Here is a 12311-nt window from a genome sequence, read left to right on the forward strand (position 1 = left end):
GCTGGTTTTCTAGCTCATCGATTGTCGCCCTTCTGTAGACTGCAATCAACGTGTGTGTTTGTTCCGTGTTCCCTTCAGTCGTCGATGTTGACTGGCGACCTGATCCTTTTCCTTCGGAGACCCTTGTTCGGCCATTTCTCAACATGCCAGTCCAGACATCCGCAGCAAAACACTATCGCCATAATCTGCTGTGTATTTCCGTACATCAGGCATCTTCTGCGCACTGCGTGTTGCTATTTGGTGCATGTGGTAAGCGTAGCGACCACACTGACGGTATTAGTGGCGCAAGGCAACTGAACGAACACGGTCAAAGCCACCCATCACTATAACGACAAATAGAATTCGTGTTTTTTATAGTTGCGTGAGCATTCAGTAGTTGGGGCCAATCGCTCGAAAAAAGTAAACATTATTCGAATACTTTTTGAGTTACCCTATAAAATTAATTTCTTGATATATACGAAAAATTATTGATTATAATAGCCTTACTTCAGTGTTGATGCATGAAAAAATTTTCAATCTCAAGTTATTTAAGGCCACTGCTTGAACTACGGAGATTATTAATATCGGATTATATGGATGGTATATAAGGATTTGGAAGGAGACGGTCATGGCCTAACCCTGCATTAGCCTGAAGAGATTGGGTAAACTCAGGCCGAACAGCCGAATCTACCGCTAAGAGTGCAACGCAGTGCAGAGGCCTGACTGGTTGCCTAAGCCCCTACTCCTTCTGCTCCATTCCACGTGGATATGTCTTCCTGTCTGCTGGAAGATGTCTTCCGATTGTGATTCTTATCGGATGTCTGTTGTCATCTCACTCTTTGTCCTCTTGCCAAGAGAATGTCTCAGAGTAAGAGTGACGTAAGCCATACCTGATACTCGATGAACTGACAGCAAAGTCTTTTTCATGTCACCGTTAAGTTACTGGTGTGACCGATAGCAGTAGCCTTTTGGTGAGAAAAGAGATCGATCCTCTGTCGGAATCTTTGCCCGGAAAGTGACTTTCTAACTGAATGTTCTTCGAATAAACGCTTGGAACAGAACTGAAGTTTACGCTGTAGGCTTTATAGTTGATAAGTCGTCGTTAATAAAATGGGAAATATATTCTTAATGACGTGGTTCTTGCGTCATAGTACACGTACAAAATTCGCATTTTTTAAACTTCTGTTGCATATGTAAATATATAGAAAAGTTTGCTAAGGTCAATGGGTCCCAGACTGTGCCCAGAGAAAATATTTCTGTCAATGATTTCTCGCTATGAACGCCAGTCGAAAATTAATTTACATGTACGAGACCATAATATTTTTCGTTCCTGTATACGTGAGGTTGCAGCCGCCTTGTTAATGAGAACGGAAGGCGTTAGGAATTGAAATGAGACAAATAACTTTTTATTTTATGAGCGCATTTATTTGATTTTAATGTTAAAAAATGTTCACAGACGTTACTAAAAATACTGTGTATTAGTCTGAATGCACAACCAAGCCCTATGACGTCAATGAGTCATAATAAGACAAAAAAATTCCAAATTTGTGTTGTTTTTATAACATTCACTTGAATTATGCTCCGAAGCTCGTCTCTCGTGTTGACTGTTTTCGACCAAAATGAGTACGAGCTCCATTATACATAAACCACGTACTCTGTTGTGTTGTCAAAGGCACATCCTGCATTAGTGGAGGTAATTCTGTTAAAATGTTCAAACACGAAGCCCCCTTAGAATCGAGACGAAAGCTCGTATTGTCCTATGTGCAGATCGCCTACTATTCCCATTCAAACACGACTTGTAAACTGAATCTTCGTCTTTGCACAATGTTGCTATATCTCTCTAACAAATCGGTTTCGACGGTATGTTTATAGGAAATTCTTGGTCTTAAGGGTCGATCAGAAGCGTAATATTTATTTATGTAATTAAGAATCACCCTGTATAGTAGTCTGTGTCACAGATTACTTAAAAGATTGTACATCATTTACGCTTTTAGCCTTTAATCTCGACAATCTTTTAGGCCCATTTAGACGATATTAATCTGATGTAATGTGGGATTGCTGACAATTTGGTCTTAGGTATTGCAAAGTTTATTACTATAGTCCCATTACGATTAATAATTTTTCATTTAACTGCTAATATGATCTCTTTATGCACAAATAAACTTGTCTGTAAGTGATGATTGGTATTCATTTATTTATAGAACAGTATTATATATCTAATTTTTCGGAGGACCACAACCTTGTTCACTAAACATCTTTGCTTATTCAAAATGTTCAGTATCCTGAGTCACCATCTAAATCTCGAGACACGACCCATATCACGATGACAATTATTCACAATACTCCTTCAATAACAATTCTTCAGAGAAACGTTTTTGAATTTCAATTAGACTACACTTTCTTAAAGATAACCTTTGCGTGCCTGACTGTAAATTTTATATTATACACTTTCAAAACTCACACATGTTACATACTGCACCATATTATATGTCAACAGTCCGTGGTTCTATTCGAATTTGTGTTGGCTGTCTGCTCTCCGAGCGCTCTAGCGAGAAGCACTCACAGTCATGTTCTTCGCTGTGAATTCGGCCGGCTCGCTCCTACAGAATCCATTAGCAGAATATATTACTGATGCAGTTACTTTGTCGTGACACCCGGATGACAAAGTAAACTCTGTAGTTACGTCAGCATCCTTTAGGGCAATAATTACCAGGCAGATTTAAAACAAGGCACTGCGTTTCGAATGAAATCTTACGTAGGAAATGTGGCTAAAAAATGTTCTGTTAAAAAGGCCCCAACAGGTGTAGATTATAATATATTAGAATGTAACTTACTCACTTCATTATCGACTAAATGAAAGTGAATATATTTACAGTAAATTTCTTGGGCAAATGACGAATGAAGATTACATAAAAATATTAACTCCATTCCTTCTTCAGTTACAGTTTTTAATTTCCCGAGGCTTACAGAAAATGTTCATGGCAGAAACAGGCATTAATATAGGTTAACACACTCACGACGTTTCGGAAGGTAACTTTAGTTCCATCATCGGGTAAAACCATACATACTAGTCAGTTGAAAATATCCAAGATCATGAATTAGTTTAATAACTACACCTTCAGCCTTTACACAAATTACAGGTTGTTGCTTCTAAAGCTATCTTATGTTAGGACTAGGTTTGAATTGTTACTTCGGATCATGTATCTATTTAATTACCTCCTATTATCCTACTTATAACCGCCACGGTGGTCTAGCGGTTAGAACACTGGCCACGTAATCCTGGGGTCTCGGGTTCGATTCCCGGCGGTGCCCGAATTTATAACTTGTGATGGGCAAGGCCGTGGTCTAGGCAACACGAAGTTTTCCTCCGGGGGCTTCCCCGGTTTCTCCGTGGCATCCCAACAATTACTCCATTCACACACAGAAGAAGGCAATGGCAAACCACTTCTGATCATGTCTGCCAAGAACGTATATGAACAGGTCCCAGTCCGAGAAAAGGATGGAAGGATCCTGTTCATATGGACCTGTCGTCAGACAGAACACTAAATAAATAAAATCCTACTTATAATCATAATCTTCCACGTTTGATATTCTGTATTGAACTCACTCTATTATATTTTTAAAACAAATTAGATTGTTTAATAGCGGAAGAAGTCAGACCCGAAAATCCGTGATTGTGTTTTTGAAATGGACTGAACAATACTTTAGTCAAGCTTCATTGTCTTATAATGGCGTTGAAGAATATTTTGTGAGATTTGAGGTTTTCATGGCGGCGAGTATGAAGATGGTTGAACCAATAGAAAAAAATTTGATGAGAGTAATGGCGTATTAAGTTTGAAATGATTTCGTTATGGCATAAGTCTAGCCTATATTTTACTAAACACAAGTAAACGTAAATTATGCCCTTATAATTAAGCCTTTGCAAACAATATGTTAGTGTCTACAATAAGAAAATCTAGATCAAACATGTGTACAAAGTTAGGCACAAAGAATATTTATCCTTTGTCCTATCGTGAAATATGGCGCACATTTAATTAAATAGAAAGGAACAAATAATTTATGTGCATATGCAATAACATTGAACAAAAGATGTCTGTCTACAGAAGACCACCGAGCTGAGCAAAGTCTCAAAGAACTCATGCAGCGATACCAGAACCCGTCTCTCCCCACATTATCAGCGCCACGCTGTGGTTTTCATGAACCTTTTTATCCCAAGAGTTGATGTCTGCTCACACCTCCACATTGCGGGCTCAGGCCTCTGTCAATATACGGCACTTTAACGTACTGGAATTGATTTCTTAGTCTTCCTTCCAAAATGTCCGCGCCACAAGAACCAGAATGTTCCATTTATAAACTAGCAGAATCAAACGAAGTTCAGAGTAAACACTGCCCCTTTTTACGAGAGAAAGTTTCGACAAATGTTTGTGATGTACTGGCTATTATGCTTCCAGAACGTTTCGTTCACATTTGTTTTAGGTCTACGATCATTTCTTCTCGCAGTTTTAATTCATAAATGTCCGTGGATTTAAAGCTTCTGAACCGTGAAATATATTATTCTTGAAGATGAGTGTCTCTCCAAATCATCTTTTTTGCAGTCATGTTGCCAGTCTGTTTTATATAACTTACGTACGTCATAAAGTGTCGTCAAACAAACCAACAAACCCGTTTGCGCGACATTTTTAACTTTAATTTTGTCTGGGTTTGGCGGGACACGTAGCAAGCATGCGAACGAAATTTTGGTTCGAAAAAATGAAGAGGTAACTTGTGAAACCAAGTCGTAAATGGAAGGATAATATTAAAGTGGATCTTAAAATATAGGGTGTGAATATGAGGGCTGAATTCAATTGGTTCGAGACAGCGTGCAGTGGCAGGACCCTGCCAACAAGGAAATTTAATATCTAGGTTAAATTAAAGGCGGAAAATTCCTTTACCAGCTGAATAAGTTTCATTCTCTCAAGAAGGATATTGCCAGATGGAGTCAGTAGTTGATTTATTATTATCTCCTGCTTCAGTCTTGGTGTTATGCTGATATTTATCATGTAGTTGACCCTAAATTTGTTTCCAATCGACTGGTCATCTGCAGTAATTTAGTAACGAACAATTATGGTCTCATCTGACGCAATTAATACGAGGACTAAATAAAATAACTTGCAACTTGTTTGCTTTTGCAGTCATTAACTGTCTCCTAGACCAGTGGTATTTAACCTGGGGTACGCGTACCCGCGGGGGTACGCGAAGACATCTTAGAGGGTACCTGAAATTTAAAAAATATATATTATTTTATGATAAACACTGAATAATCAGTAATGTAATTTATTTAATTTATTTTAGATGTAGATTATATACTATGTATAACTTGAATTATACACCAACAACTTTGGGGGTACAAAGTTGAAGAGAAATTATATCTGGGGGTACGCGAAGACATCTTAGGGGGTACGTGAAATTTAAAAAATATATATATTATTTTATGATAAACACTGAATAATCAGTAATGTAATTTATTTCATTTATTTTAGATGTAGATTATATACTACGTATAACTTGAATTAGACACTAAAAACTTTAGGGGTACAAAGTTGAAGAGAAATTATATCTGGGGGTACGCGAACAAAAAACGTTGAATACCACTGTCCTAGACTAATTTCTGTCTCCTATAATTGCTGGACAGACTTCATTTGTAGGACAGTATACTTACAATCATTAAAATATTCAGTCTTTTGTTATTATTAATGTTAGAATCATCTTTCCTCTGACACGAGGAAAGTATTACATGTTTATTTTCTGGATGTACAAGAGGCTGTCCTCGCCAACAGACCAGTTTTGGAACTGATCAGAGCAGGAGTGGTACATGTGATGCCAAGCATAATTACGAATCAAGTGTTGTCCCCGCTGCTTAAAATATTAGAATCGTTCATTTCAAAAGAAGAATAAAAAGTCTTGTGATATGTGACGTTCTCGTGCTGATGTTTTTCTGGGTTGTAATGTCGTGTGGACTCTTAAGTAACTTAGATATCAAAGTTTCGTGTAGGCACGCTGTCTCGATCGTCATTCGTTTCGGTTTCAGCGTTAAAATTAAGATATAAATTATGAAAATTGTGTTGATAGGAAGGGTATATCTGAGAACACAGTCGATAAAATTTAGTAGGAAATAAAAATATAAATAAATTATACTTTTTCGATATGCAATGCCTGTAGTGTTTATTATCATATTCTTATCCACATCAGAAGTTATTGTTTTGTATAGTAAGGTTCCGCGGTATTGTTTAACTACGAAACAATGGTCTTTTAACTGTGAGAAATGAAAATCAAAGTAAATACGATAAAAAGTTGCAGTGAAATTGTTAAAAATTTATTATATATTGATAATTTACAACTTTTTATTAGACAATTTGTCAATAAGAAGAAGATGTGTGTATTCTGGGTTGTAGCGCTGTGTAGTATGACACACATCGCCCTGATTATGAAGGCGTCAAGGACCTCTGAAACTCTGGTGAACTTCTACCACACATCACCGTGCTACAAACCAGAAGACAGCCATCTTCGGACTCATTGCCATGAGAACCTCATATCCTACTTTGCCGAATAAGAGGTTCGTAAGACATTTTTATTTACCGAAACGTAGTTAGGAATCAAACGAGCAACATGTCTTTTACTACAGTTGAAAAGATAACACGGAAAAAGACATCCAATGAAAATACCCAGTGGGACGCAGAGACATTGGACACACATGGAGACTCCTTCATGACAGAAACAGGTTTTTGGGCCAACCTTAACGATTATGGTACTATTTTGTCTCTGTGCGTAATTGCTATACTTGTAAATTGTAAGTAGATGAACTGAACCATTCCTTCACTTTGTATGAAAAAAATATTATTTACTAATTATGTAATTTAGTTACCAGTTAACTATTTTACAAGCATATATGGTAATATTGTTAAAAATTAATTTTGAAATTTGTCAAAATAATTTTAGTTTTTTTTCGACTAAAGTCTAACAGGAATTTTCTCTCATGTGTATTTTTCTAGTGGTCCATATCTTAATTTAAGCTTAAATCCGTCATTCCGTTACTCGTGGAAGTCCTCATTAGAGAATTATGTACAGCAACGCGTAAGATTGCGGATGAGAGGTGTTGTCCATTCGTTATAAAGCGCTCATGCACACAGTTCACATGTCGTTGCGTGTGGAGCGAGTCTGTTGTTTGCTTTAGCAATATGCGACCTTTTGTTATTCTTTTGTCAGCCGCCGTGAGCGCTGCTGTTTCTTTCCTGTATGCAGATGTCTTCTCTTTTTTTGCGATGGAAATCTCGGACTCATGTTAATGGCAGTCGTTCATTAAAACAGCACTTTTCAAAATAAACCACTCGCGGCCCCTAAATTCTGACTGCCTGTTGATTAAATCAACAGATGTTCCTGCTGCCGGCCAGTAACTTGTCTATGAGAAAATGGAGCGATATTTCTCGAAGGTACCGTTTATTTTATTAAAGCTTTCTATAAACAGCGTTTCATAAAGCTGCCTCAAGCCGTAATGTATTGACTGTGTCCTGTGAAAGAAAAGTAATAGGTTTTCTGATGTAAAGAACAAAATGGAAAAGCCAGTAAAGAAATTTGTCCAGAAATGAAAGGTAGGTGCTCTGGGACTCGGGCAGCCACCAATTTCATCATCTTCGGGGATCGGGCCTTCTGGTCCGTTCCGATGCCAGGTTTAGTCGAACTGGTCCCTCCATCTCATCATAGGTAGACTGCTGGACCGACTTCGATTAAATTCTGTAAGCTGGACCTAGGCCACACACTTAAAATTTCATGTAATTTAAATTCTGGTTTGCTTTGGTTTAAAATTCAACCTTACTCAAGGGCCTATATAAACGCTTATGTAGACCCTAAATTTTCAGAGTTCACTAAAATATTCCGATAAAACTTAATAGGTACTTCGTGCTTTTATTTTATGACTCTGCAGTTAATACAATTTACATCTTTCACATATTTAGATTCATTTAAGACCCACTCACTTAAGCGATTACATCTGTATCTTTTTGGGTGTATCTCGTTACGTATTAACTCGAGATAAAAGTAACATTTGTAGGCGTACGCATCTAAAAAGCAGGCGTACACGTCTTATGCATTATATAATAATTGCACGAATTTCAAAATTGATCTCAAAAAAGCTTATCATTTAATTTATTTAGAGAAAATCGTTTCTATTATGAAGAATGAGTCATTGAAAGCGTTGTGGAAGCTCATGGGATCATCTTGCCATCTAGCGGAAATCCGCTCGATAACATTCGGACTCCTAAACCCACTTAAGATTTGAAGTTAAAACTTTGTACGGATATGTGCTACAACTAGGCTCTTTAAGTCGCGTAGGTTCAAATGATTACGTTAAAGTATCTTTGATTCTTCCTACCTTCTTTCCTTTATTTCCTTCAGATCCTGCCGATGTGACTACTCATTTCCTCTCTTCTAAGGCTTGCTAGTGCCAGGTGAGGGTTTTTACTCGTACGAAGGGTCGTCGCAAAAGGCCGAGCTCTGTTCCTGTCTCTAGGATTAATCATCTAATTGAAAACACGACCCCAAGTATCCCTCAGGATTTCGAAACCAAGTGACCGGTTTTCGTGCAAAACCGTTCTATCTGAAAAGACACTTATGCAGGGAACTTAGAAGGCCACACCGCGAGCTGTCTCTCTGTGAGTGCAGAACTTAGAACTTTACAACATCTGTTCTTTCGAAAGATACATAACGTATGGATCTTCAAAGATTTGTTTCGTTTCTGAACTTAAAATCTCACTACATTCTTAATGGTATGCTTTCTGCAAAAGTCCCATATACTGATTAAAATTAATATCCATCCGCGTGATTATTTTTCTGTTACTCACATACGTGCTACATGTCCCATTCGTCTCAGCCTCTTTTATTTAATTACACAAATCACTTCTCTTTGCCGCACAGTTTAGACCGGCTTTGGGCCCACCGATCCAGTTTGTACCACAGTTGTATTATCAGGGATAAAACGGTCAGAACATGAAGCTAATCACTCAATACGTCAAGCTATATTTCATTTAGTCATACGTTTATATAGCATGCCACTTAGTTAAGCATCGGAGACAAATTATGGTAAATTATGTTGCATAATTTCTATGTATTATGTCTGTGTTTAATTTGAAGTCCGCTAAAATCTTTGGCCCTTGGCCTTCGAACGTCTTCAGTAACTAAGACCGGAGAGCCACAAGGCGATTATACCTAAACTTAAAACTGAAAGAAACGCGAAATAATTGCATTTTGTAAGCTTCTGAAAAACAGATTTAAAGACATCAAACAGCACGAACCTACGTGTAAAATTATGATTCTATGTTATTGAATTCAGACTTTAGTTTCTTTTAAAAGTAAAAAAATAAACTAAAATATTGCAACTTGAATAGTTTTGTAAATTCGTTCATCCGTTAATTACTTTATCGCTCACGAGATACTCTAATCTTTTCCTCTCCCTGAAGATGGAGGCAGGCTGTCTTACTCAGACAGTAAACAATATCCGAAGAAAATACGTCTATAATAAATGGGTTAGGAGTTGAGAGATATGTTTAATTTTATTCGTGATATTTGATTGGTCAGTGTGGCTCAGGACAAATTTCATCGAAATCGAATGCCAAATTTTGCAAGAATCAGCCAATCAGCATCGAGTTGTTTCATGTAGGCAGACACACAATAGTACATACGACGTAGTATTTTGATAAAGGCTTTCCCTCGTAACAGAAGCATAGTCCACTTTATCTTGAAACTCGCGCTGTCTTTTTATCGTACAATGTCACGTATCAGAAACAAAAACACGTGTCAGAAAGCAGTAAAGCTCTTGGACAGGAGATGGAGGAGGCTTAGTGGACGCGTGTGACCACGGGCGGTGGAGTGTTGTGTAAACCAACGTCACACAGACGGGCTTTAAGCCCTGTGACGCTTCTCGTCTCGTCGAGGATGGGATCATGGTCAGTCAGTCTACCATCCCGACGCGCCGCGCCGTCTGGACCCACGTTCCTCCCAGCGTCCTTACTTCTTCGTCTTCTTTCTGAGATTCCAGCGATCGAACAAACCGACACTCTTTACAAGATTTAACAAGAATGACGGATAAATGCTCTTTTGTCGGCGAAATTGTGTGGACACCAAGCAGATGACAAACGATAATAGGAGATGGGGCAAAAATATTATAGCTCACACTTAAAAGTAATTTAACTAAAACAAAATCTAAGTGACCAGGAATAAATAAATAGTCTGTATGTCTACTATACCAAGATTGGTCTAAATAGGTCAGGTAGTTTGGAAGCTGTTAGGCATAGTTGTAGACGAAATAGCGACTTCTTTTTTCATTATTCTTATATTTATGCCAAATTACTACTTTATTTATTGATATTCCATACAAAATGTCGTAGAAATCGACATCTATCAGGGATTCGAGAATGTGACACACAAGGAAACTCCGATTCTGAATGTTCATTCAGGCTTTATTCGTGTGCAGGTTAGTTCAGAGACTGCAGTATTCATACTCAGAACTTGAAGCTGAAATGACTACGTCTCCGAATGGTTTCGTGAACCAACTGAACCCACTTACTTTTCTATTATTTTTAACATAAATAGTCTTGCCTTGCTCTCCACAGTGATTACTTCCCACGAAATTTTAAAGCTAAAACTTAAAAAACTTTCCTGTTTTCTCTTATTTTCAACATTCCCTGTTCCTCCTTGACCTAATCACTTAGCACTTTCAGGTAAAGCTACTCATTATACGCCAGTAATTGTTCTCTGTTCTCCTGTTAGTTAATATCACTTAGGCCCACAATATTTTGTTCAAAACTTTGTTTTCATTACCTACAGATCTTCCTTTTCCCCTCAGAGTTAAAAAATTGCTGTAAATTATCTGAAGAAGCTACCAAATATCGACATTAATTAACCTCAATAGTTCACAAAATACCAGCAGCAAGGCGATAGGATCGCATTGTCTTCAGTCTAAGGAATGCTACGGTAAGAGGATCGATCTTGCATGGGTACTGACATCATAATTTCTCTCCAATTTTATCGGCAAGCTCACACCCTCCATACTTAAGTATATTCGGCCGTGCAAATTCACTTCATATTATGTATGGATTAAGATAGTCTGAATGTCCAAAACAGGTTGGCATTGTGGTAATATCTGAGACAGGTTGGATAATTACTAAGATTTTGTAGTTTTCCAGCAAATAACGAGACAGAACTTTGCAAGTAGCGATAGGCCACAATAACTACTTTTCCAACATTGTAATCACTATCATTATCATTCGCTGTCAACATAATCTGTTTCTTTGTTGTCAGTAGCCACATCCAGAATGACAGTGAAGTTATTATTATTATTATTATTATTTATTTACTGTAATTGGGTTTGCACCCAGTGGCAGTGGTCCTTACACTACAGTAAGCTTGAAATAGCGACGTAAACATAGCCTATATAGGATCTATATTACACAGAATTAATCAATGCTTCGTTCATATTAACATTGAGACAGAATATAATCAGCGGTGAATATAGGTCTAGAAGTCAGCTCGTGTGGAAATGCAAAATTATTAGATCCCCCAATAATCGCAACACAATGATTATTATTATTTATTTAGTGTTCTGTCTGACGACAGGTCCATATGAACAGGATCCTTCCATCCTTATCTCGGACTGGGACCTGTTCATATACGTTCTTGGCAGATGATCCAGAAGTGGTTTGCCTTTGCCTTCTTCTGTGTGTGAATGGAGTAATTGTTGGGATGCCACGGAGAAACCGGGGAAGCCCCCGGAGGAAAACTCCGTGTTGCCTAGACCACGGCCTTGCCCAACACAAGTTATAAATTCGGGGACCGCCGGGAATCGAACCCGAGACCCCAGGATTACAAAGCCAGCGTTCTAACCGCTAGACCACCGTGGCTATCAACACAATGATAAGGTATTATTATTATTTTTTTGAATTATATTTGTTAATTTTTTGTTTCTCCTGTGTCTGTAATTAATAATTATATATTCATCAAGTTCCAATGGTGTGACAGTGCATTTTAGCCAGACCGGAACATTCACCACTGACATAATTCAACTAAGGCCTACTAAAGTTCATCGTTGAAGTTCGATGAAACAGTGAAGATTAAATTATAACAATTCATGACAATAATTATTAAAAGTACAGACCGCCAATCTAATGATAAAAACATTGACCTTTTAAACTCTAAAAAAAAAATTAATGAACTTTGTGTGTGGTTAATTTCAACAAGTTACGAATATAAATACTTAATGCCTGTTTATATTCAATATGTTGTCTGCCCTACTATAGTTAACCAGC

The sequence above is a fragment of the Zootermopsis nevadensis genome, unplaced genomic scaffold (assembly GCF_977971745.1).
Source record: "Zootermopsis nevadensis isolate Lab colony 2312 unplaced genomic scaffold, Znev_1.0 Znev_ptg000006l, whole genome shotgun sequence".
In the NCBI taxonomy this organism is placed as follows: Eukaryota; Metazoa; Arthropoda; class Insecta; order Blattodea; family Termopsidae; genus Zootermopsis; species Zootermopsis nevadensis.